This window comes from Chiloscyllium punctatum, unplaced genomic scaffold, assembly GCF_047496795.1.
Source record: "Chiloscyllium punctatum isolate Juve2018m unplaced genomic scaffold, sChiPun1.3 scaffold_465, whole genome shotgun sequence".
Lineage (NCBI taxonomy): Eukaryota > Metazoa > Chordata > Chondrichthyes > Orectolobiformes > Hemiscylliidae > Chiloscyllium > Chiloscyllium punctatum.
In genome coordinates, this window is record NW_027310199.1 from 77,129 (window position 1) to 95,748 (window position 18,620).

Sequence of the window (18,620 nt, forward strand, 5' to 3'; positions counted from 1 at the left end):
TTCGTCTCGGTGTGAGTCCCGGGGAACAGGCCGTAGAGCACGGAGTCCCGCGTCACGGCGCTGCTCGGGACGAACCTCGACAAGCACCACTGCATTCCTCTCCAGACTTCCTCTGCATAGGCACATTCCAGAAGGAGGTGTGTGACAGTCTCGTCCCCCCCGCAGCCACTTCGAGGGCAGCGTGCGGTGCGGCAGAGAGTCCGGGCGTGCATAAAGGATCTCACGGGCAGAGCCCTTCTCACCACCAGCCAAGCCACGTCTTGGTGCTTGTTGGAAAGTTCTGGCGATGAGGCATTCTGCCAAATGGCTTTGACAGTCTGCTCAGGGAACCGCTCGACAGGATCCGCCCTCTCCTTTTCCCGAAGGGTCTCAAGGACGCTACGTGCTGACCACTTCCTGATGGACTTGTGGTCAAAGGTGTTTTTCCTCATAAATTTCTCCACGAAGGACAGGTGATACGGAACGGTCCAACTACTCGGAGCGTTCCGCGGCAGCGAGGCCAGGCCCATCCTTCGCAACACCGGGGACAGGTAGAACCTCAGTACGTAGTGACACTTGGTGTTTGCGTACCGGGGATCCACGCACAGCTTGATGCAGCCACACACAAAGGTGGCCATCAGGGTGAGGGTGGCATTGGGCGTGTTTTTTCCCCCATTGCACCGGTCTTTGTACATTGAGTCTCTTCGGACCCGGTCCATCTTTGATCTCCAAATGAATTGGAAGATGGCCCGGGTGACTGCGGCGGCACAGGTCCTGGGGATAGGCCAGACCTGTGCCACATATAGCAATACTGAGAGGACCTCACACCTGATGACCAGGTTTTTTCCCGCGATGGAGAGCGACCGTTGCCCCCATCTGCCTAGTTTCTGTCTCATCTTTCTGATCCGCTCCTCCCAGGTCTTGGCGCACGCCCCAGCCCCCCCGAACCAAATACCCAGCACCTTCAGGTGGTCAGTCCTGACGGTGAAGGGGATAGAGGATTGGTCGGCCCAGTTCCCGAAGAGCATGGCCTCGCTCTTGCCTCGGTTTACCTTGGCCCCCGAGGCCCGTTCGAACTGGTCGCAGATGCACACGAGTCTGTGCACGGACAGCGGATCCGAGCAGAAAACAGCGACGTCATCCATGTACAGGGAGGCCTTAACCTGCAGGCCCCCGCTGCCAGGAATAGTCACCCCTCTCAGGCTCGCATCCTTCCTGATGGATTCGGCAAATGGCTCTATGCAACACACAAACAAGGCGGGTGAGAGGGGGCATCCCTGCCTGACTCCAGATCTTACAGGGAAGCTATCTGATTCCCACCCATTGATTGAGACTGCACTGACAATGTTGGTGTAGAGCAGTCTGATCCAATTTCCGATTCCCTCCCCAAAGCCCATTTTGGAGAGGACATCCCTCATATATGTATGCGATATCCTGTCAAAGGCTTTCTCCTGGTCCAGGCTGATGAGGCAGGTGTCCACCCCCCTGTCCTGCACGTAGGCGATCGTATCCCTGAGGAGTGCGAGACTCTCAGAGATCTTCCTGCCCGGTACAGCACAGGTTTGGTCCGGGTGGATCACCGATCCCAGAGCAGACCTGACCCGGTTGGCGATGACCTTTGACAGGATTTTGTAGTCTGCATTTAACAGTGAGATCGGTCTCCAATTTCTAATTTCCTCCCTCTCCCCCTTCCGCTTGTAGACGAGGGTGATGATGCCTTTCCTCATGGATTCACTCATGGTACCTGCCCGGAGCATACTGACATACACCTCCAGCAGGTCCTGGCCGATCAAGTCCCAAAGAGCGGAATAAACCTCGACCGGTAAGCCGTCGCTTCCGGGAGTTTTATTCTTTTCGAAGGACTCGAGGGCCTTGGTCAGTTCATCCAGAGATAGCGGCTGGTCCAGCCTCTCTCGTGTTCCGTCATCTAGGACCTCCGTGATAGAGGACAGGAACGACTGGGAGGCCGCGCTGTCGGTCGGCTTCGAGTCATACAGGCTGGCGTAGAAGGATTTGCTGATCCTCATGACGTCAGCCTGAGATGACGTTACTGAGCCATCTTCTTTCTTCAGGCTGCTGAGCACGGAGCTCTCTTTGTGCACCTTCTGGAAGAAGAAACGTGAGCACGTCTCGTCCTGCTCCACCGAGCGGACCCTGGACCGGAAGATTATCCTGGAGGCCTCCGAGGCAAAGAGCGAGGCTTGCTGGCCCTTCACCTCCTTGAGGTCCTCCGTGACATCCACCCCCATCGTCTGCAGCAGGAGCAGGTTCTGCATACTTTCCTGGAGCTGGGACAGTTTTCCCCGCCTCTCTCTCGCCTCCTGGACACCTTTGAGGATAAAGAACCTCTTGATGTTCCCTTTTACCGTTTCCCACCAGTCCGCTGGAGACTCAAAGAGGGGCTTCACGGTTCTCCAACCTGCGTAATCCCTCTTGAGCTCTTCGATGTTTCCCGGGGTCAACAGCTTAGTGTTCAGTTTCCACGTTCCCTTGCCCGCCCGCTGTTCGTCCTGTAGGTGACAGTCGGCCAGCAGGAGGCAGTGGTCAGAGAAGAACACCGGCTTGACGTCGGTGGATCTGACCGAGAGCGTTCGGGACACAAACAGGTAATCTATCCTTGAGCGGATAGACCCGTCTGCCCGTGACCAGGTGTATCTACGCTGCGCTCCGTCTGCAGGGGCGCTGAAGACGTCGTGTAGCTTGGCGTCTTTGACCGTTTCCATCAGGGCCCTGGACGTAGCGTCCGGTTTACTGTCCCCCCCGCCGGATCGTCCATCAGCATCAATGATGCAGTTGAAGTCTCCGGCCAGAATGACCGGCCTGGACGTAGCCAGCAGCAGTGGAAGCTGTTGCAGGACGGCCAACCGTTCACTCTTACCCACTGGGGCGTACACGTTGATTAGTCTCACGGGAGCGTTTCTGTATTTAACATCCGCGACGAGGAGGCGCCCGCCCACCACCTCCTTAACCTCGGAGATGGTGAAGTTGCCTCCCCGCAACAGGATACCCAGGCCGGAGGCGCGGCTATCGTTGCCCCCCGACCACACTGACGGCCCGTGGGCCCACAAGCTCGACCATCTCCTGTAACTGCTGAGGTGCGGTATCCCACACTCCTGCAGAAACAGGACATCGGCTTTGACGTTGGCCAGGAAGGCCAGCGTTGAAACACATCGCGTAGCCGCTTTAATGCTACGTACATTTACGCTGGCAATTTTAAACCCCATTTTAACAGTTTGCGGGGTTACCAGTGTCCATTTTCTTCTGGTCTTGCTCCAGTGGGGTAGCTGCGTGCATCCCCGTGGTGACAGCAAACTGCTGGACCTTCCCAGGGCTGAGGTAGTTGTCCGGCTCCACGCTGGAGTCATTTCCCCGCTCTGGTGTCATCGTGTCGGACCCAGGGTCCTCATCGCCCCGTTCTCCATCTGACAGCAGGGCTGTCACTGGGACGCTGCTCCCAGTTCCCTGGAGCTGTGGGCCGGTGGGTACCCCTTGGTTCTCACCGGGTAGGGGGAGGCCTTCACCCATCCCCTCAGAGGGATCGTCTTTTCCTCCTTGGGCGGTGTTGCCCTCCTTTCTCCCCACGGCGCTCTGCCTCTTCCTCCGGAGGCGACCCTTCTTGCGCCCGTCCTCACCCTCGGAGGAGCTGCCTGTATCCTCCTCTTGGAGGTGTCTCTTCCCCCTTCGCTTGGTGGCTTTGGGGCCCTCGAGAGGTTTCCTTTTCCTGTTTTTAACGATAATCCACTGCTCTGCCTCCTTTGATCCCTCCTCTTCCATTTCCTCCGTCTGTCTTGCAGGAGCTTGGGTCGGCTGCTGCATCTCCCCGCCGTCTGCTGCCTGCTCCTCTACAACTTTCCCTTCCTTCTGGGTGCCTCCAGGTACCGTTCCTTTGCTGATTCGCGGTACCTCGTTCGACTTTGTCGGTCCGCGGCTCGTGTTGCCACCTCCGGCCATCTGTGCGTAGGTGGCGGCTCCTCGTCTTGGGCAGGCCTTGTACATGTGGCCCGCCTCCCCGCACAGGTTGCAGCTCTTTTCCTCCCGACAGTCCTTTGTCAAGTGACCCTCCTGTTTGCAGTTCCTGCAGATGGTCACTTTGCAATCCACCGCCACGTGTCCCGACTTCCCGCAGGTTCGGCACACTTTGGGCTGCCCTGCATATGTCAGGTAGCCTCTGCTCCCTCCGATTGCGAAGCTCGAGGGTGGGTGGAGGATGTTCCCACTGTCATCGGCCCTCAGAGTTACCTTGACCTGCCTCTTACTGGTCCAGATCCCAAAGGGGTCGATCACATCGGTGGCTTCTCCCTCGACTTGGACGTACCTTCCCAGGAAGGTCAGGACATCAGCCGCTGGAACGTAGGGGTTGTACATATGGATTGTAACAACCCGGTTCCTCTGTGCAGGAAGCACACACAATGGGGTCGCCGACAAGATGGAGAACAGCGGCTCCCCTTCCTTCTCCTTGAAGACCTTCAGGAGCTGTTCGCACTGCTTCACGCTCCTGAAGGTCACATCGAAGTAGCCTGCCCCAGGGAAATCCTGCAGGCAGTACACGTCTGCGGCTGCAAGGCCGCAACACTCCAGCAGAACTTTCTTCACAAACACCGTCCGATCCACCGGTGTGTGCTCCTCCACCTTCTTCACAGTCACCCTGACTGTGTTCCGAATGCCCTGGCCCGGGCGGCGAGTGGCTGCTGAGGCCATAGCTCAGAGGTTGGCTGGTCCCTGAATTGGCGTTAGGCCGAAGCCAGCATGAAGATCCACCAAGAGCAGGTCAGCACAACCAAACGATCCTCCAACGGCAAATCACGATCCAGCGATGGTCTCCAGCAGCTACGACGACTCGCAACACGACCCCCGCAGGACTTCCACCGCCAGCACGCTTCTGCTGCGTCGAACCTCCAACACTCGAGCAGAATCTCTTCCTCTGGTCCTCAGGAACGACACATATTCCGAGCCAAAAGGCCGAGAAGCGATAGCACATCGATACTCTAACGGTGGGGGTCACCTTTGCCGACTATCCTTTCCGTCAGTTTGACGATATTCAAAGTTCGTTTATTCCCTTACCGCGTACCTTCCGAGATTTCCAACCAGATCGGAAGATCGCTTTGCAGCCGTCGCTGTGCTTTCCCCGTGGTTTTCCGTCCATCTGTTACGTAGCCGCGTAGATGGCGCTGACGACCAATCGGATGGCACGGGCCGGAGCCGCCATGGGAGCGCACGTCAGGTCGACTGCAGAGAGGTTTCTCCCGGCGATCGGGGACAGCGGCAGGGTGGTTCCCCCGGCGTCTACAAGGTTGACCAGAATTCCACAGGCAGCACCTTCCAAACTCATGGCCGACACAGCCTTGAAGGATGACGGCAGCAGATCCACGGGAACACCACCGTTCGCAAGTTCTCCCCCGAGGCACGCGCTGTCCTGAATTGCAAATATATCGTTGTTCCTCCGGTGTCACTGGGTCAAAATCTGGAATCCCCGCCCAAACAGCATCGCGGGGCTACCGACAGCACGTGGACTGCAGCGGTTCGAGAGAGCAGCTCACCGCCAAGGTGATCTCGGGATGGGCAAGAAGAAATGTTGGCCTTGACAGAAAGATCCTATTCATTTCCTCCCCTTGCGTTCGTGTAGCTTGCCCATCAACGCGAATCATTGTTTCCCACACGTACAGGATTCGCTCCTTGGCATTCCACATCAATCTGAAACGTCGTGAAAAGTGAATTACGTCCGTGCACCCTTTCTTTATCGTCCACTTTCAATCTCCTCTCCACTTGTATCCGACTCTCTGTGTAGAATGGGGAGGGAGCTGATCTCCCGACGTAAACACGTCACGCTGCAAGCGCACCTCATCGCCACAAGCAGCTCGATTTGACATCTCCGTTCACGTTACCGCAGATCGCTGAGAACATTTTAAGCCGATCCAGTTGACAAACTGACGACTATTTTGCTACTTGCACCGCAAATGATTACAAACCATTCCAAATCGTACGGGTGGCACAGTGGCTCATCGTTCAGTACGGCTGCCTCGTGGCCCCAGGGAGCTGAAGTGAGTTCCTGCCTCGGGCGATGGTCTGTGTGAATAATCTTTACGTACAGACGTAGCCGCTAAAGCAGGTTGCTTCCGTACAGTAGTTTGCGAAGAAACAAACAGAGCTGGGGGGTTTCACTCTATTCAGGAAACAGACCAAAGACACTTCTTTCTTGTTCAAGAAAATATTCGGATAAATTTGATGCGTCGGTGGGGGGGGGTGGGATGGGGGATGGGGGATGGGTGGGGAAGGGGGATGGGTGGGGAAGGGGTTGTGGGGGCTGATCTGATAGCCATTTGACATTGGCTGAGTTATGGGATCCCACAACCTGATTTGACAGTGTGAAAAATCCCACAACACCAGGTTACAGCCCAACGGGGTTATTTGGAAGTACAGCAGTCACCCCCCCGCCCCACCTCCGTACCATCGGTGGGATACGTTCCAAGACCGACCGCAGAAGCCCGAAACGGCGGATAGGGGCAAACCCATTCATTTAAATTGCAAAGTTACCTTCCTGGCAGCCCCCTGGTTCCAGAATGTTCCCTGTAGCACGTTTGGGCCGCGGATACCGGGGCGGGGTTACCCTGTCCTGGCTTTCAGCGTGCCGCGCCTTCATCGGGTAACTGCAGAGCAGGATCACAAGACGGAAAACTGGCAACAAAAGATGATAGTTTCATGCAACTGAAAAGACAATCGATGGAACGATCGCTGCGATCGACACGGCAAACTAGCAAAGGCAAGAGATTCACATTCCATTCACCTGCTTTTGAACTTGGCTGGTAGGCTGCACCGTTCCTGGAAACACTGCAATACCAGGCTGATACACGGAGAGGACAGAGCAAGCCCTTCAGCCATCTCCCTGCTCCAAAAATCCATTTAATACAAACACTCCCACCTTCGGGAGGTATCAGCGATTAAACTGATAAGAACAGAAACTACACATATTCCGAGCCAAAAGGCCGAGAAGCGATAGCACATTGATACTCTAACGGTGGGGGTCACCTTTGCCGACTATCCTTTCCGTCAGTTTGACGATATTCAAAGTTCGTTTATTCCCTTACCGCGTACCTTCCGAGATTCCCAACCAGATCGGAAGATCGCTTTGCAGCCGTCGCTGTGCTTTCCCCGTGGTTTTCCGTCCATCTGTTACGTAGCCGCGTAGATCGCGCTGACGACCAATCGGATGGCACGGGCCGGAGCCGCCGTGGGAGCGCACGTCAGGTCGACTGCAGAGAGGTTTCTCCCGGCGATCGGGGACAGCGGCAGGGTGGTTCCCCCGGCGTCTACAAGGTTGACCAGAATTCCGCAGGCAGCACCTTCCAAACTCATGGCCGACACAGCCTTGAAGGCAGCAGATCCACGGGAACACCACCGTTCGCAAGTTCTTCCCCGAGGCACGCGCTGTCCTGAATTGCAAATATATCGTTGTTCCTCCGGTGTCACTGGGTCAAAATCTGGAATCCCCGCCCAAACAGCATCGCGGGGCTACCGACAGCACGTGGACTGCAGCGGTTCGAGAGAGCAGCTCACCGCCAAGGTGATCTCGGGATGGGCAAGAAGAAATGTTGGCCTTGACAGAAAGATCCTATTCATTTCCTCCCCTTGTGTTCGTGTAGCTTGCCCATAAACGCGAATCATTGTTTCCCACACGTACAGGATTCGCTCCTTGGCATTCCACATCAATCTGAAACGTCGTGAAAAGTGAATTACGTCCGTGCACCCTTTCTTTATCGTCCACTTTCAATCTCCTCTCCACTTGTATCCGACTCTCCGTGTAGAATGGGGAGGGAGCTGATCTCCCGACGTAAACACGTCACGCTGCAAGCGCACCTCATCGCCCACAAGCAGCTCGATTTGACATCTCCGTTCACGTTACCGCAGATCGCTGAGAACATTTTAAGCCGATCCAGTTGACAAACTGACAACTATTTTGCTACTTGCACCGCAAATGATGACAAACCATTCCAAATCGTACGGGTGGCACAGTGGCTCATCGTTCAGTACGGCCGCCTCGTGGCCCCAGGGAGCTGAAGTGAGTTCCAGCCTCGGGCGATGGTCTGTGTGAATAATCTTTACGTACAGACGTAGCCGCTAAAGCAGGTTGCTTCCGTACAGTAGTTTGCGAAGAAACAAACAGAGCTGGGGGGTTTCACTCTATTCAGGAAACAGACCAAAGACACTTCTTTCTTGTTCAAGAAAATATTCGGATAAATTTGATGCGTCGGTGTGGGGGGGGGAGGGGATGGGGGATGGGTGGGGAAGGGGTTGTGGGGGCTGATCTGATAGCCATTTGACATTGGCTGAGTTATGGGATCCCACAACCTGATTTGACAGTGTGAAAAATCCCACAACACCAGGTTACAGCCCAACGGGGTTATTTGGAAGTACAGCAGTCACCCCCCCGCCCCGCCCCGCCCCGCCCCACCCCACACCCCCCCCCCCCCCCCCCCCACCCCCCACCGACCCCCCACCGCCGTACCATCGGTGGGATACGTTCCAAGACCGACCGCAGAAGCCCGAAACGGCGGATAGGGGCAAACCCATTCATTTAAATTGCAAAGTTACCTTCCTGGCAGCCCCCTGGTTCCAGAATGTTCCCTGTAGCACGTTTGGGCCGCGGATACCGGGGCGGGGTTACCCTGTCCTGGCTTTCAGCGTGCCGCGCCTTCATCGGGTAACTGCAGAGCAGGATCACAAGACGGAAAACTGGCAACAAAAGATGATAGTTTCATGCAACTGAAAAGACAATCGATGGAACGATCGCTGCGATCGACACGGCAAACTAGCAAAGGCAAGAGATTCACATTCCATTCACCTGCTTTTGAACTTGGCTGGTAGGCTGCACCGTTCCTGGAAACACTGCAATACCAGGCTGATACACGGAGAGGACAGAGCAAGCCCTTCAGCCATCTCCCTGCTCCAAAAATCCATTTAATACAAACACTCCCACCTTCGGGAGGTATCAGCGATTAAACTGATAAGAACAGAAACTACACATATTCCGAGCCAAAAGGCCGAGAAGCGATAGCACATTGATACTCTAACGGTGGGGGTCACCTTTGCCGACTATCCTTTCCGTCAGTTTGACGATATTCAAAGTTCGTTTATTCCCTTACCGCGTACCTTCCGAGATTTCCAACCAGATCGGAAGATCGCTTTGCAGCCGTCGCTGTGCTTTCCCCGTGGTTTTCCGTCCATCTGTTACGTAGCCGCGTAGATGGCGCTGACGACCAATCGGATGGCACGGGCCGGAGCCGCCGTGGGAGCGCACGTCAGGTCGACTGCAGAGAGGTTTCTCCCGGCGATCGGGGACAGCGGCAGGGTGGTTCCCCCGGCGTCTACAAGGTTGACCAGAATTCCACAGGCAGCACCTTCCAAACTCATGGCCGACACAGCCTTGAAGGATGACGGCAGCAGATCCACGGGAACACCACCGTTCGCAAGTTCTCCCCCGAGGCACGCGCTGTCCTGAATTGCAAATATATCGTTGTTCCTCCGGTGTCACTGGGTCAAAATCTGGAATCCCCGCCCAAACAGCATCGCGGGGCTACCGACAGCACGTGGACTGCAGCGGTTCGAGAGAGCAGCTCACCGCCAAGGTGATCTCGGGATGGGCAAGAAGAAATGTTGGCCTTGACAGAAAGATCCTATTCATTTCCTCCCCTTGCGTTCGTGTAGCTTGCCCATAAACGCGAATCATTGTTTCCCACACGTACAGGATTCGCTCCTTGGCATTCCACATCAATCTGAAACGTCGTGAAAAGTGAATTACGTCCGTGCACCCTTTCTTTATCGTCCACTTTCAATCTCCTCTCCACTTGTATCCGACTCTCTGTGTAGAATGGGGAGGGAGCTGATCTCCCGACGTAAACACGTCACGCTGCAAGCGCACCTCATCGCCACAAGCAGCTCGATTTGACATCTCCGTTCACGTTACCGCAGATCGCTGAGAACATTTTAAGCCGATCCAGTTGACAAACTGACGACTATTTTGCTACTTGCACCGCAAATGATGACAAACCATTCCAAATCGTACGGGTGGCACAGTGGCTCATCGTTCAGTACGGCTGCCTCGTGGCCCCAGGGAGCTGAAGTGAGTTCCAGCCTCGGGCAATGGTCTGTGTGAATAATCTTTACGTACAGACGTAGCCGCTAAAGCAGGTTGCTTCCGTACAGTAGTTTGCGAAGAAACAAACAGAGCTGGGGGGTTTCACTCTATTCAGGAAACAGACCAAAGACACTTCTTTCTTGTTCAAGAAAATATTCGGATAAATTTGATGCGTCGGTGTGGGGGGGGGGGGGGGGGGGGGGGGGGGTGGGATGGGGGATGGGTGGGGAAGGGGTTGTGGGGGCTGATCTGATAGCCATTTGACATTGGCTGAGTTATGGGATCCCACAACACCAGGTTACAGCCCAACGGGGTTATTTGGAAGTACAGCAGTCACCCCCCCCCGCCCCGCCCCGCCCCGCCCCACCCCCCCCCCCCCACCCCCTCCCACCTCCGTACCATCGGTGGGATACGTTCCAAGACCGACCGCAGAAGCCCGAAACGGCGGATAGGGGCAAACCCATTCATTTAAATTGCAAAGTTACCTTCCTGGCAGCCCCCTGGTTCCAGAATGTTCCCTGTAGCACGTTTGGGCCGCGGATACCGGGGCGGGGTTACCCTGTCCTGGCTTTCAGCGTGCCGCGCCTTCATCGGGTAACTGCAGAGCAGGATCACAAGACGGAAAACTGGCAACAAAAGATGATAGTTTCATGCAACTGAAAAGACAATCGATGGAACGATCGCTGCGATCGACACGGCAAACTAGCAAAGGCAAGAGATTCACATTCCATTCACCTGCTTTTGAACTTGGCTGGTAGGCTGCACCGTTCCTGGAAACACTGCAATACCAGGCTGATACACGGAGAGGACAGAGCAAGCCCTTCAGCCATCTCCCTGCTCCAAAAATCCATTTAATACAAACACTCCCACCTTCGGGAGGTATCAGCGATTAAACCGATAAGAACAGAATTTTTTTTTTATTTCAAAAATATACTTTATTCATAAATGATTTGATGGTCTGTACATTGGATCATGCCATACATATGTCCATATTTACAAACACAGATTCGACTTTATTCTTGTCCTTTACAATCCTGTGCATTTTTCCAATCTTGTATATATACATATATTTGGCTGAGGCATCAGCAGAGCCCAAAAAAAAACGTCTGTCTGGGCCCCCTGTTCTTCTTTCGGCAGGCCGATCTTACACGGTGGTCTTTCCCCACCGCGCCTTGGCGGCAGCTGCCCCAAGCTTCAGCGCGTCCCTCAACACGTAGTCTTGGACCTTGGAATGTGCCAGTCTGCAACACTCGGTCGGGGTCAACTCCTTCAGCTGGAAGATCAACAGGTTTCGGACCGCCCAGAGAGCGTCCTTCACCGAGTTGATGATCCTCCAGGCGCAGTTAATGTTCGTCTCGGTGTGAGTCCCGGGGAACAGGCCGTAGAGCACGGAGTCCCGCGTCACGGCGCTGCTCGGGACGAACCTCGACAAGCACCACTGCATTCCTCTCCAGACTTCCTCTGCATAGGCACATTCCAGAAGGAGGTGTGTGACAGTCTCGTCCCCCCCGCAGCCACTTCGAGGGCAGCGTGCGGTGCGGCAGAGAGTCCGGGCGTGCATAAAGGATCTCACGGGCAGAGCCCTTCTCACCACCAGCCAAGCCACGTCTTGGTGCTTGTTGGAAAGTTCTGGCGATGAGGCATTCTGCCAAATGGCTTTGACAGTCTGCTCAGGGAACCGCTCGACAGGATCCGCCCTCTCCTTTTCCCGAAGGGTCTCAAGGACGCTACGTGCTGACCACTTCCTGATGGACTTGTGGTCAAAGGTGTTTTTCCTCATAAATTTCTCCACGAAGGACAGGTGATACGGAACGGTCCAACTACTCGGAGCGTTCCGCGGCAGCGAGGCCAGGCCCATCCTTCGCAACACCGGGGACAGGTAGAACCTCAGTACGTAGTGACACTTGGTGTTTGCGTACCGGGGATCCACGCACAGCTTGATGCAGCCACACACAAAGGTGGCCATCAGGGTGAGGGTGGCATTGGGCGTGTTTTTTCCCCCATTGCACCGGTCTTTGTACATTGAGTCTCTTCGGACCCGGTCCATCTTTGATCTCCAAATGAATTGGAAGATGGCCCGGGTGACTGCGGCGGCACAGGTCCTGGGGATAGGCCAGACCTGTGCCACATATAGCAATACTGAGAGGACCTCACACCTGATGACCAGGTTTTTTCCCGCGATGGAGAGCGACCGTTGCCCCCATCTGCCTAGTTTCTGTCTCATCTTTCTGATCCGCTCCTCCCAGGTCTTGGCGCACGCCCCAGCCCCCCCCGAACCAAATACCCAGCACCTTCAGGTGGTCAGTCCTGACGGTGAAGGGGATAGAGGATTGGTCGGCCCAGTTCCCGAAGAGCATGGCCTCGCTCTTGCCTCGGTTTACCTTGGCCCCCGAGGCCCGTTCGAACTGGTCGCAGATGCACACGAGTCTGTGCACGGACAGCGGATCCGAGCAGAAAACAGCGACGTCATCCATGTACAGGGAGGCCTTAACCTGCAGGCCCCCGCTGCCAGGAATAGTCACCCCTCTCAGGCTCGCATCCTTCCTGATGGATTCGGCAAATGGCTCTATGCAACACACAAACAAGGCGGGTGAGAGGGGGCATCCCTGCCTGACTCCAGATCTTACAGGGAAGCTATCTGATTCCCACCCATTGATTGAGACTGCACTGACAATGTTGGTGTAGAGCAGTCTGATCCAATTTCCGATTCCCTCCCCAAAGCCCATTTTGGAGAGGACATCCCTCATATATGTATGCGATATCCTGTCAAAGGCTTTCTCCTGGTCCAGGCTGATGAGGCAGGTGTCCACCCCCCTGTCCTGCACGTAGGCGATCGTATCCCTGAGGAGTGCGAGACTCTCAGAGATCTTCCTGCCCGGTACAGCACAGGTTTGGTCCGGGTGGATCACCGATCCCAGAGCAGACCTGACCCGGTTGGCGATGACCTTTGACAGGATTTTGTAGTCTGCATTTAACAGTGAGATCGGTCTCCAATTTCTAATTTCCTCCCTCTCCCCCTTCCGCTTGTAGACGAGGGTGATGATGCCTTTCCTCATGGATTCACTCATGGTACCTGCCCGGAGCATACTGACATACACCTCCAGCAGGTCCTGGCCGATCAAGTCCCAAAGAGCGGAATAAACCTCGACCGGTAAGCCGTCGCTTCCGGGAGTTTTATTCTTTTCGAAGGACTCGAGGGCCTTGGTCAGTTCATCCAGAGATAGCGGCTGGTCCAGCCTCTCTCGTGTTCCGTCATCTAGGACCTCCGTGATAGAGGACAGGAACGACTGGGAGGCCGCGCTGTCGGTCGGCTTCGAGTCATACAGGCTGGCGTAGAAGGATTTGCTGATCCTCATGACGTCAGCCTGAGATGACGTTACTGAGCCATCTTCTTTCTTCAGGCTGCTGAGCACGGAGCTCTCTTTGTGCACCTTCTGGAAGAAGAAACGTGAGCACGTCTCGTCCTGCTCCACCGAGCGGACCCTGGACCGGAAGATTATCCTGGAGGCCTCCGAGGCAAAGAGCGAGGCTTGCTGGCCCTTCACCTCCTTGAGGTCCTCCGTGACATCCACCCCCATCGTCTGCAGCAGGAGCAGGTTCTGCATACTTTCCTGGAGCTGGGACAGTTTTCCCCGCCTCTCTCTCGCCTCCTGGACACCTTTGAGGATAAAGAACCTCTTGATGTTCCCTTTTACCGTTTCCCACCAGTCCGCTGGAGACTCAAAGAGGGGCTTCACGGTTCTCCAACCTGCGTAATCCCTCTTGAGCTCTTCGATGTTTCCCGGGGTCAACAGCTTAGTGTTCAGTTTCCACGTTCCCTTGCCCGCCCGCTGTTCGTCCTGTAGGTGACAGTCGGCCAGCAGGAGGCAGTGGTCAGAGAAGAACACCGGCTTGACGTCGGTGGATCTGACCGAGAGCGTTCGGGACACAAACAGGTAATCTATCCTTGAGCGGATAGACCCGTCTGCCCGTGACCAGGTGTATCTACGCTGCGCTCCGTCTGCAGGGGCGCTGAAGACGTCGTGTAGCTTGGCGTCTTTGACCGTTTCCATCAGGGCCCTGGACGTAGCGTCCGGTTTACTGTCCCCCCCGCCGGATCGTCCATCAGCATCAATGATGCAGTTGAAGTCTCCGGCCAGAATGACCGGCCTGGACGTAGCCAGCAGCAGTGGAAGCTGTTGCAGGACGGCCAACCGTTCACTCTTACCCACTGGGGCGTACACGTTGATTAGTCTCACGGGAGCGTTTCTGTATTTAACATCCGCGACGAGGAGGCGCCCGCCCACCACCTCCTTAACCTCGGAGATGGTGAAGTTGCCTCCCCGCAACAGGATACCCAGGCCGGAGGCGCGGCTATCGTTGCCCCCCGACCACACTGACGGCCCGTGGGCCCACAAGCTCGACCATCTCCTGTAACTGCTGAGGTGCGGTATCCCACACTCCTGCAGAAACAGGACATCGGCTTTGACGTTGGCCAGGAAGGCCAGCGTTGAAACACATCGCGTAGCCGCTTTAATGCTACGTACATTTACGCTGGCAATTTTAAACCCCATTTTAACAGTTTGCGGGGTTACCAGTGTCCATTTTCTTCTGGTCTTGCTCCAGTGGGGTAGCTGCGTGCATCCCCGTGGTGACAGCAAACTGCTGGACCTTCCCAGGGCTGAGGTAGTTGTCCGGCTCCACGCTGGAGTCATTTCCCCGCTCTGGTGTCATCGTGTCGGACCCAGGGTCCTCATCGCCCCGTTCTCCATCTGACAGCAGGGCTGTCACTGGGACGCTGCTCCCAGTTCCCTGGAGCTGTGGGCCGGTGGGTACCCCTTGGTTCTCACCGGGTAGGGGGAGGCCTTCACCCATCCCCTCAGAGGGATCGTCTTTTCCTCCTTGGGCGGTGTTGCCCTCCTTTCTCCCCACGGCGCTCTGCCTCTTCCTCCGGAGGCGACCCTTCTTGCGCCCGTCCTCACCCTCGGAGGAGCTGCCTGTATCCTCCTCTTGGAGGTGTCTCTTCCCCCTTCGCTTGGTGGCTTTGGGGCCCTCGAGAGGTTTCCTTTTCCTGTTTTTAACGATAATCCACTGCTCTGCCTCCTTTGATCCCTCCTCTTCCATTTCCTCCGTCTGTCTTGCAGGAGCTTGGGTCGGCTGCTGCATCTCCCCGCCGTCTGCTGCCTGCTCCTCTACAACTTTCCCTTCCTTCTGGGTGCCTCCAGGTACCGTTCCTTTGCTGATTCGCGGTACCTCGTTCGACTTTGTCGGTCCGCGGCTCGTGTTGCCACCTCCGGCCATCTGTGCGTAGGTGGCGGCTCCTCGTCTTGGGCAGGCCTTGTACATGTGGCCCGCCTCCCCGCACAGGTTGCAGCTCTTTTCCTCCCGACAGTCCTTTGTCAAGTGACCCTCCTGTTTGCAGTTCCTGCAGATGGTCACTTTGCAATCCACCGCCACGTGTCCCGACTTCCCGCAGGTTCGGCACACTTTGGGCTGCCCTGCATATGTCAGGTAGCCTCTGCTCCCTCCGATTGCGAAGCTCGAGGGTGGGTGGAGGATGTTCCCACTGTCATCGGCCCTCAGAGTTACCTTGACCTGCCTCTTACTGGTCCAGATCCCAAAGGGGTCGATCACATCGGTGGCTTCTCCCTCGACTTGGACGTACCTTCCCAGGAAGGTCAGGACATCAGCCGCTGGAACGTAGGGGTTGTACATATGGATTGTAACAACCCGGTTCCTCTGTGCAGGAAGCACACACAATGGGGTCGCCGACAAGATGGAGAACAGCGGCTCCCCTTCCTTCTCCTTGAAGACCTTCAGGAGCTGTTCGCACTGCTTCACGCTCCTGAAGGTCACATCGAAGTAGCCTGCCCCAGGGAAATCCTGCAGGCAGTACACGTCTGCGGCTGCAAGGCCGCAACACTCCAGCAGAACTTTCTTCACAAACACCGTCCGATCCACCGGTGTGTGCTCCTCCACCTTCTTCACAGTCACCCTGACTGTGTTCCGAATGCCCTGGCCCGGGCGGCGAGTGGCTGCTGAGGCCATAGCTCAGAGGTTGGCTGGTCCCTGAATTGGCGTTAGGCCGAAGCCAGCATGAAGATCCACCAAGAGCAGGTCAGCACAACCAAACGATCCTCCAACGGCAAATCACGATCCAGCGATGGTCTCCAGCAGCTACGACGACTCGCAACACGACCCCCGCAGGACTTCCACCGCCAGCACGCTTCTGCTGCGTCGAACCTCCAACACTCGAGCAGAATCTCTTCCTCTGGTCCTCAGGAACGACACATATTCCGAGCCAAAAGGCCGAGAAGCGATAGCACATCGATACTCTAACGGTGGGGGTCACCTTTGCCGACTATCCTTTCCGTCAGTTTGACGATATTCAAAGTTCGTTTATTCCCTTACCGCGTACCTTCCGAGATTTCCAACCAGATCGGAAGATCGCTTTGCAGCCGTCGCTGTGCTTTCCCCGTGGTTTTCCGTCCATCTGTTACGTAGCCGCGTAGATGGCGCTGACGACCAATCGGATGGCACGGGCCGGAGCCGCCATGGGAGCGCACGTCAGGTCGACTGCAGAGAGGTTTCTCCCGGCGATCGGGGACAGCGGCAGGGTGGTTCCCCCGGCGTCTACAAGGTTGACCAGAATTCCACAGGCAGCACCTTCCAAACTCATGGCCGACACAGCCTTGAAGGATGACGGCAGCAGATCCACGGGAACACCACCGTTCGCAAGTTCTCCCCCGAGGCACGCGCTGTCCTGAATTGCAAATATATCGTTGTTCCTCCGGTGTCACTGGGTCAAAATCTGGAATCCCCGCCCAAACAGCATCGCGGGGCTACCGACAGCACGTGGACTGCAGCGGTTCGAGAGAGCAGCTCACCGCCAAGGTGATCTCGGGATGGGCAAGAAGAAATGTTGGCCTTGACAGAAAGATCCTATTCATTTCCTCCCCTTGCGTTCGTGTAGCTTGCCCATCAACGCGAATCATTGTTTCCCACACGTACAGGATTCGCTCCTTGGCATTCCACATCAATCTGAAACGTCGTGAAAAGTGAATTACGTCCGTGCACCCTTTCTTTATCGTCCACTTTCAATCTCCTCTCCACTTGTATCCGACTCTCTGTGTAGAATGGGGAGGGAGCTGATCTCCCGACGTAAACACGTCACGCTGCAAGCGCACCTCATCGCCACAAGCAGCTCGATTTGACATCTCCGTTCACGTTACCGCAGATCGCTGAGAACATTTTAAGCCGATCCAGTTGACAAACTGACGACTATTTTGCTACTTGCACCGCAAATGATTACAAACCATTCCAAATCGTACGGGTGGCACAGTGGCTCATCGTTCAGTACGGCTGCCTCGTGGCCCCAGGGAGCTGAAGTGAGTTCCTGCCTCGGGCGATGGTCTGTGTGAATAATCTTTACGTACAGACGTAGCCGCTAAAGCAGGTTGCTTCCGTACAGTAGTTTGCGAAGAAACAAACAGAGCTGGGGGGTTTCACTCTATTCAGGAAACAGACCAAAGACACTTCTTTCTTGTTCAAGAAAATATTCGGATAAATTTGATGCGTCGGTGGGGGGGGGTGGGATGGGGGATGGGTGGGGAAGGGGGATGGGTGGGGAAGGGGTTGTGGGGGCTGATCTGATAGCCATTTGACATTGGCTGAGTTATGGGATCCCACAACCTGATTTGACAGTGTGAAAAATCCCACAACACCAGGTTACAGCCCAACGGGGTTATTTGGAAGTACAGCAGTCACCCCCCCGCCCCACCTCCGTACCATCGGTGGGATACGTTCCAAGACCGACCGCAGAAGCCCGAAACGGCGGATAGGGGCAAACCCATTCATTTAAATTGCAAAGTTACCTTCCTGGCAGCCCCCTGGTTCCAGAATGTTCCCTGTAGCACGTTTGGGCCGCGGATACCGGGGCGGGGTTACCCTGTCCTGGCTTTCAGCGTGCCGCGCCTTCATCGGGTAACTGCAGAGCAGGATCACAAGACGGAAAACTGGCAACAAAAGATGATAGTTTCATGCAACTGAAAAGACAATCGATGGAACGATCGCTGCGATCGACACGGCAAACTAGCAAAGGCAAGAGATTCACATTCCATTCACCTGCTTTTGAACTTGGCTGGTAGGCTGCACCGTTCCTGGAAACACTGCAATACCAGGCTGATACACGGAGAGGACAGAGCAAGCCCTTCAGCCATCTCCCTGCTCCAAAAATCCATTTAATACAAACACTCCCACCTTCGGGAGGTATCAGCGATTAAACCGATAAGAACAGAATTTTTTTTTTATTTCAAAAATATACTTTATTCATAAATGATTTGATGGTCTGTACATTGGATCATGCCATACATATGTCCATATTTACAAACACAGATTCGACTTTATTCTTGTCCTTTACAATCCTGTGCATTTTTCCAATCTTGTATATATACATATATTTGGCTGAGGCATCAGCAGAGCCCAAAAAAAAACGTCTGTCTGGGCCCCCTGTTCTTCTTTCGGCAGGCCGATC

At 55.4% G+C, this 18,620-nt stretch overlaps 2 non-coding genes and 2 pseudogenes across 2 annotated transcripts; all 4 read right to left on the reverse strand.

The window, feature by feature from the left end:
- Positions 1-6,779: 6,779 nt before the first annotated feature.
- On the reverse strand, positions 6,780-6,971 carry LOC140472874 (U2 spliceosomal RNA). The gene has a single exon (XR_011957915.1). It is a non-coding gene; the product is annotated as a U2 spliceosomal RNA (small nuclear RNA).
- Positions 6,972-8,834: 1,863 nt separating this feature from the next.
- On the reverse strand, positions 8,835-9,026 carry LOC140472875 (U2 spliceosomal RNA). Its single transcript, XR_011957916.1, has one exon. It is a non-coding gene; the product is annotated as a U2 spliceosomal RNA (small nuclear RNA).
- A 1,836-nt stretch (positions 9,027-10,862) lies between these two features.
- Positions 10,863-11,040, reverse strand: LOC140472841 (U2 spliceosomal RNA; annotated as a pseudogene).
- A 7,190-nt stretch (positions 11,041-18,230) lies between these two features.
- On the reverse strand, positions 18,231-18,408 carry LOC140472842 (U2 spliceosomal RNA; annotated as a pseudogene).
- Positions 18,409-18,620: the final 212 nt, after the last annotated feature.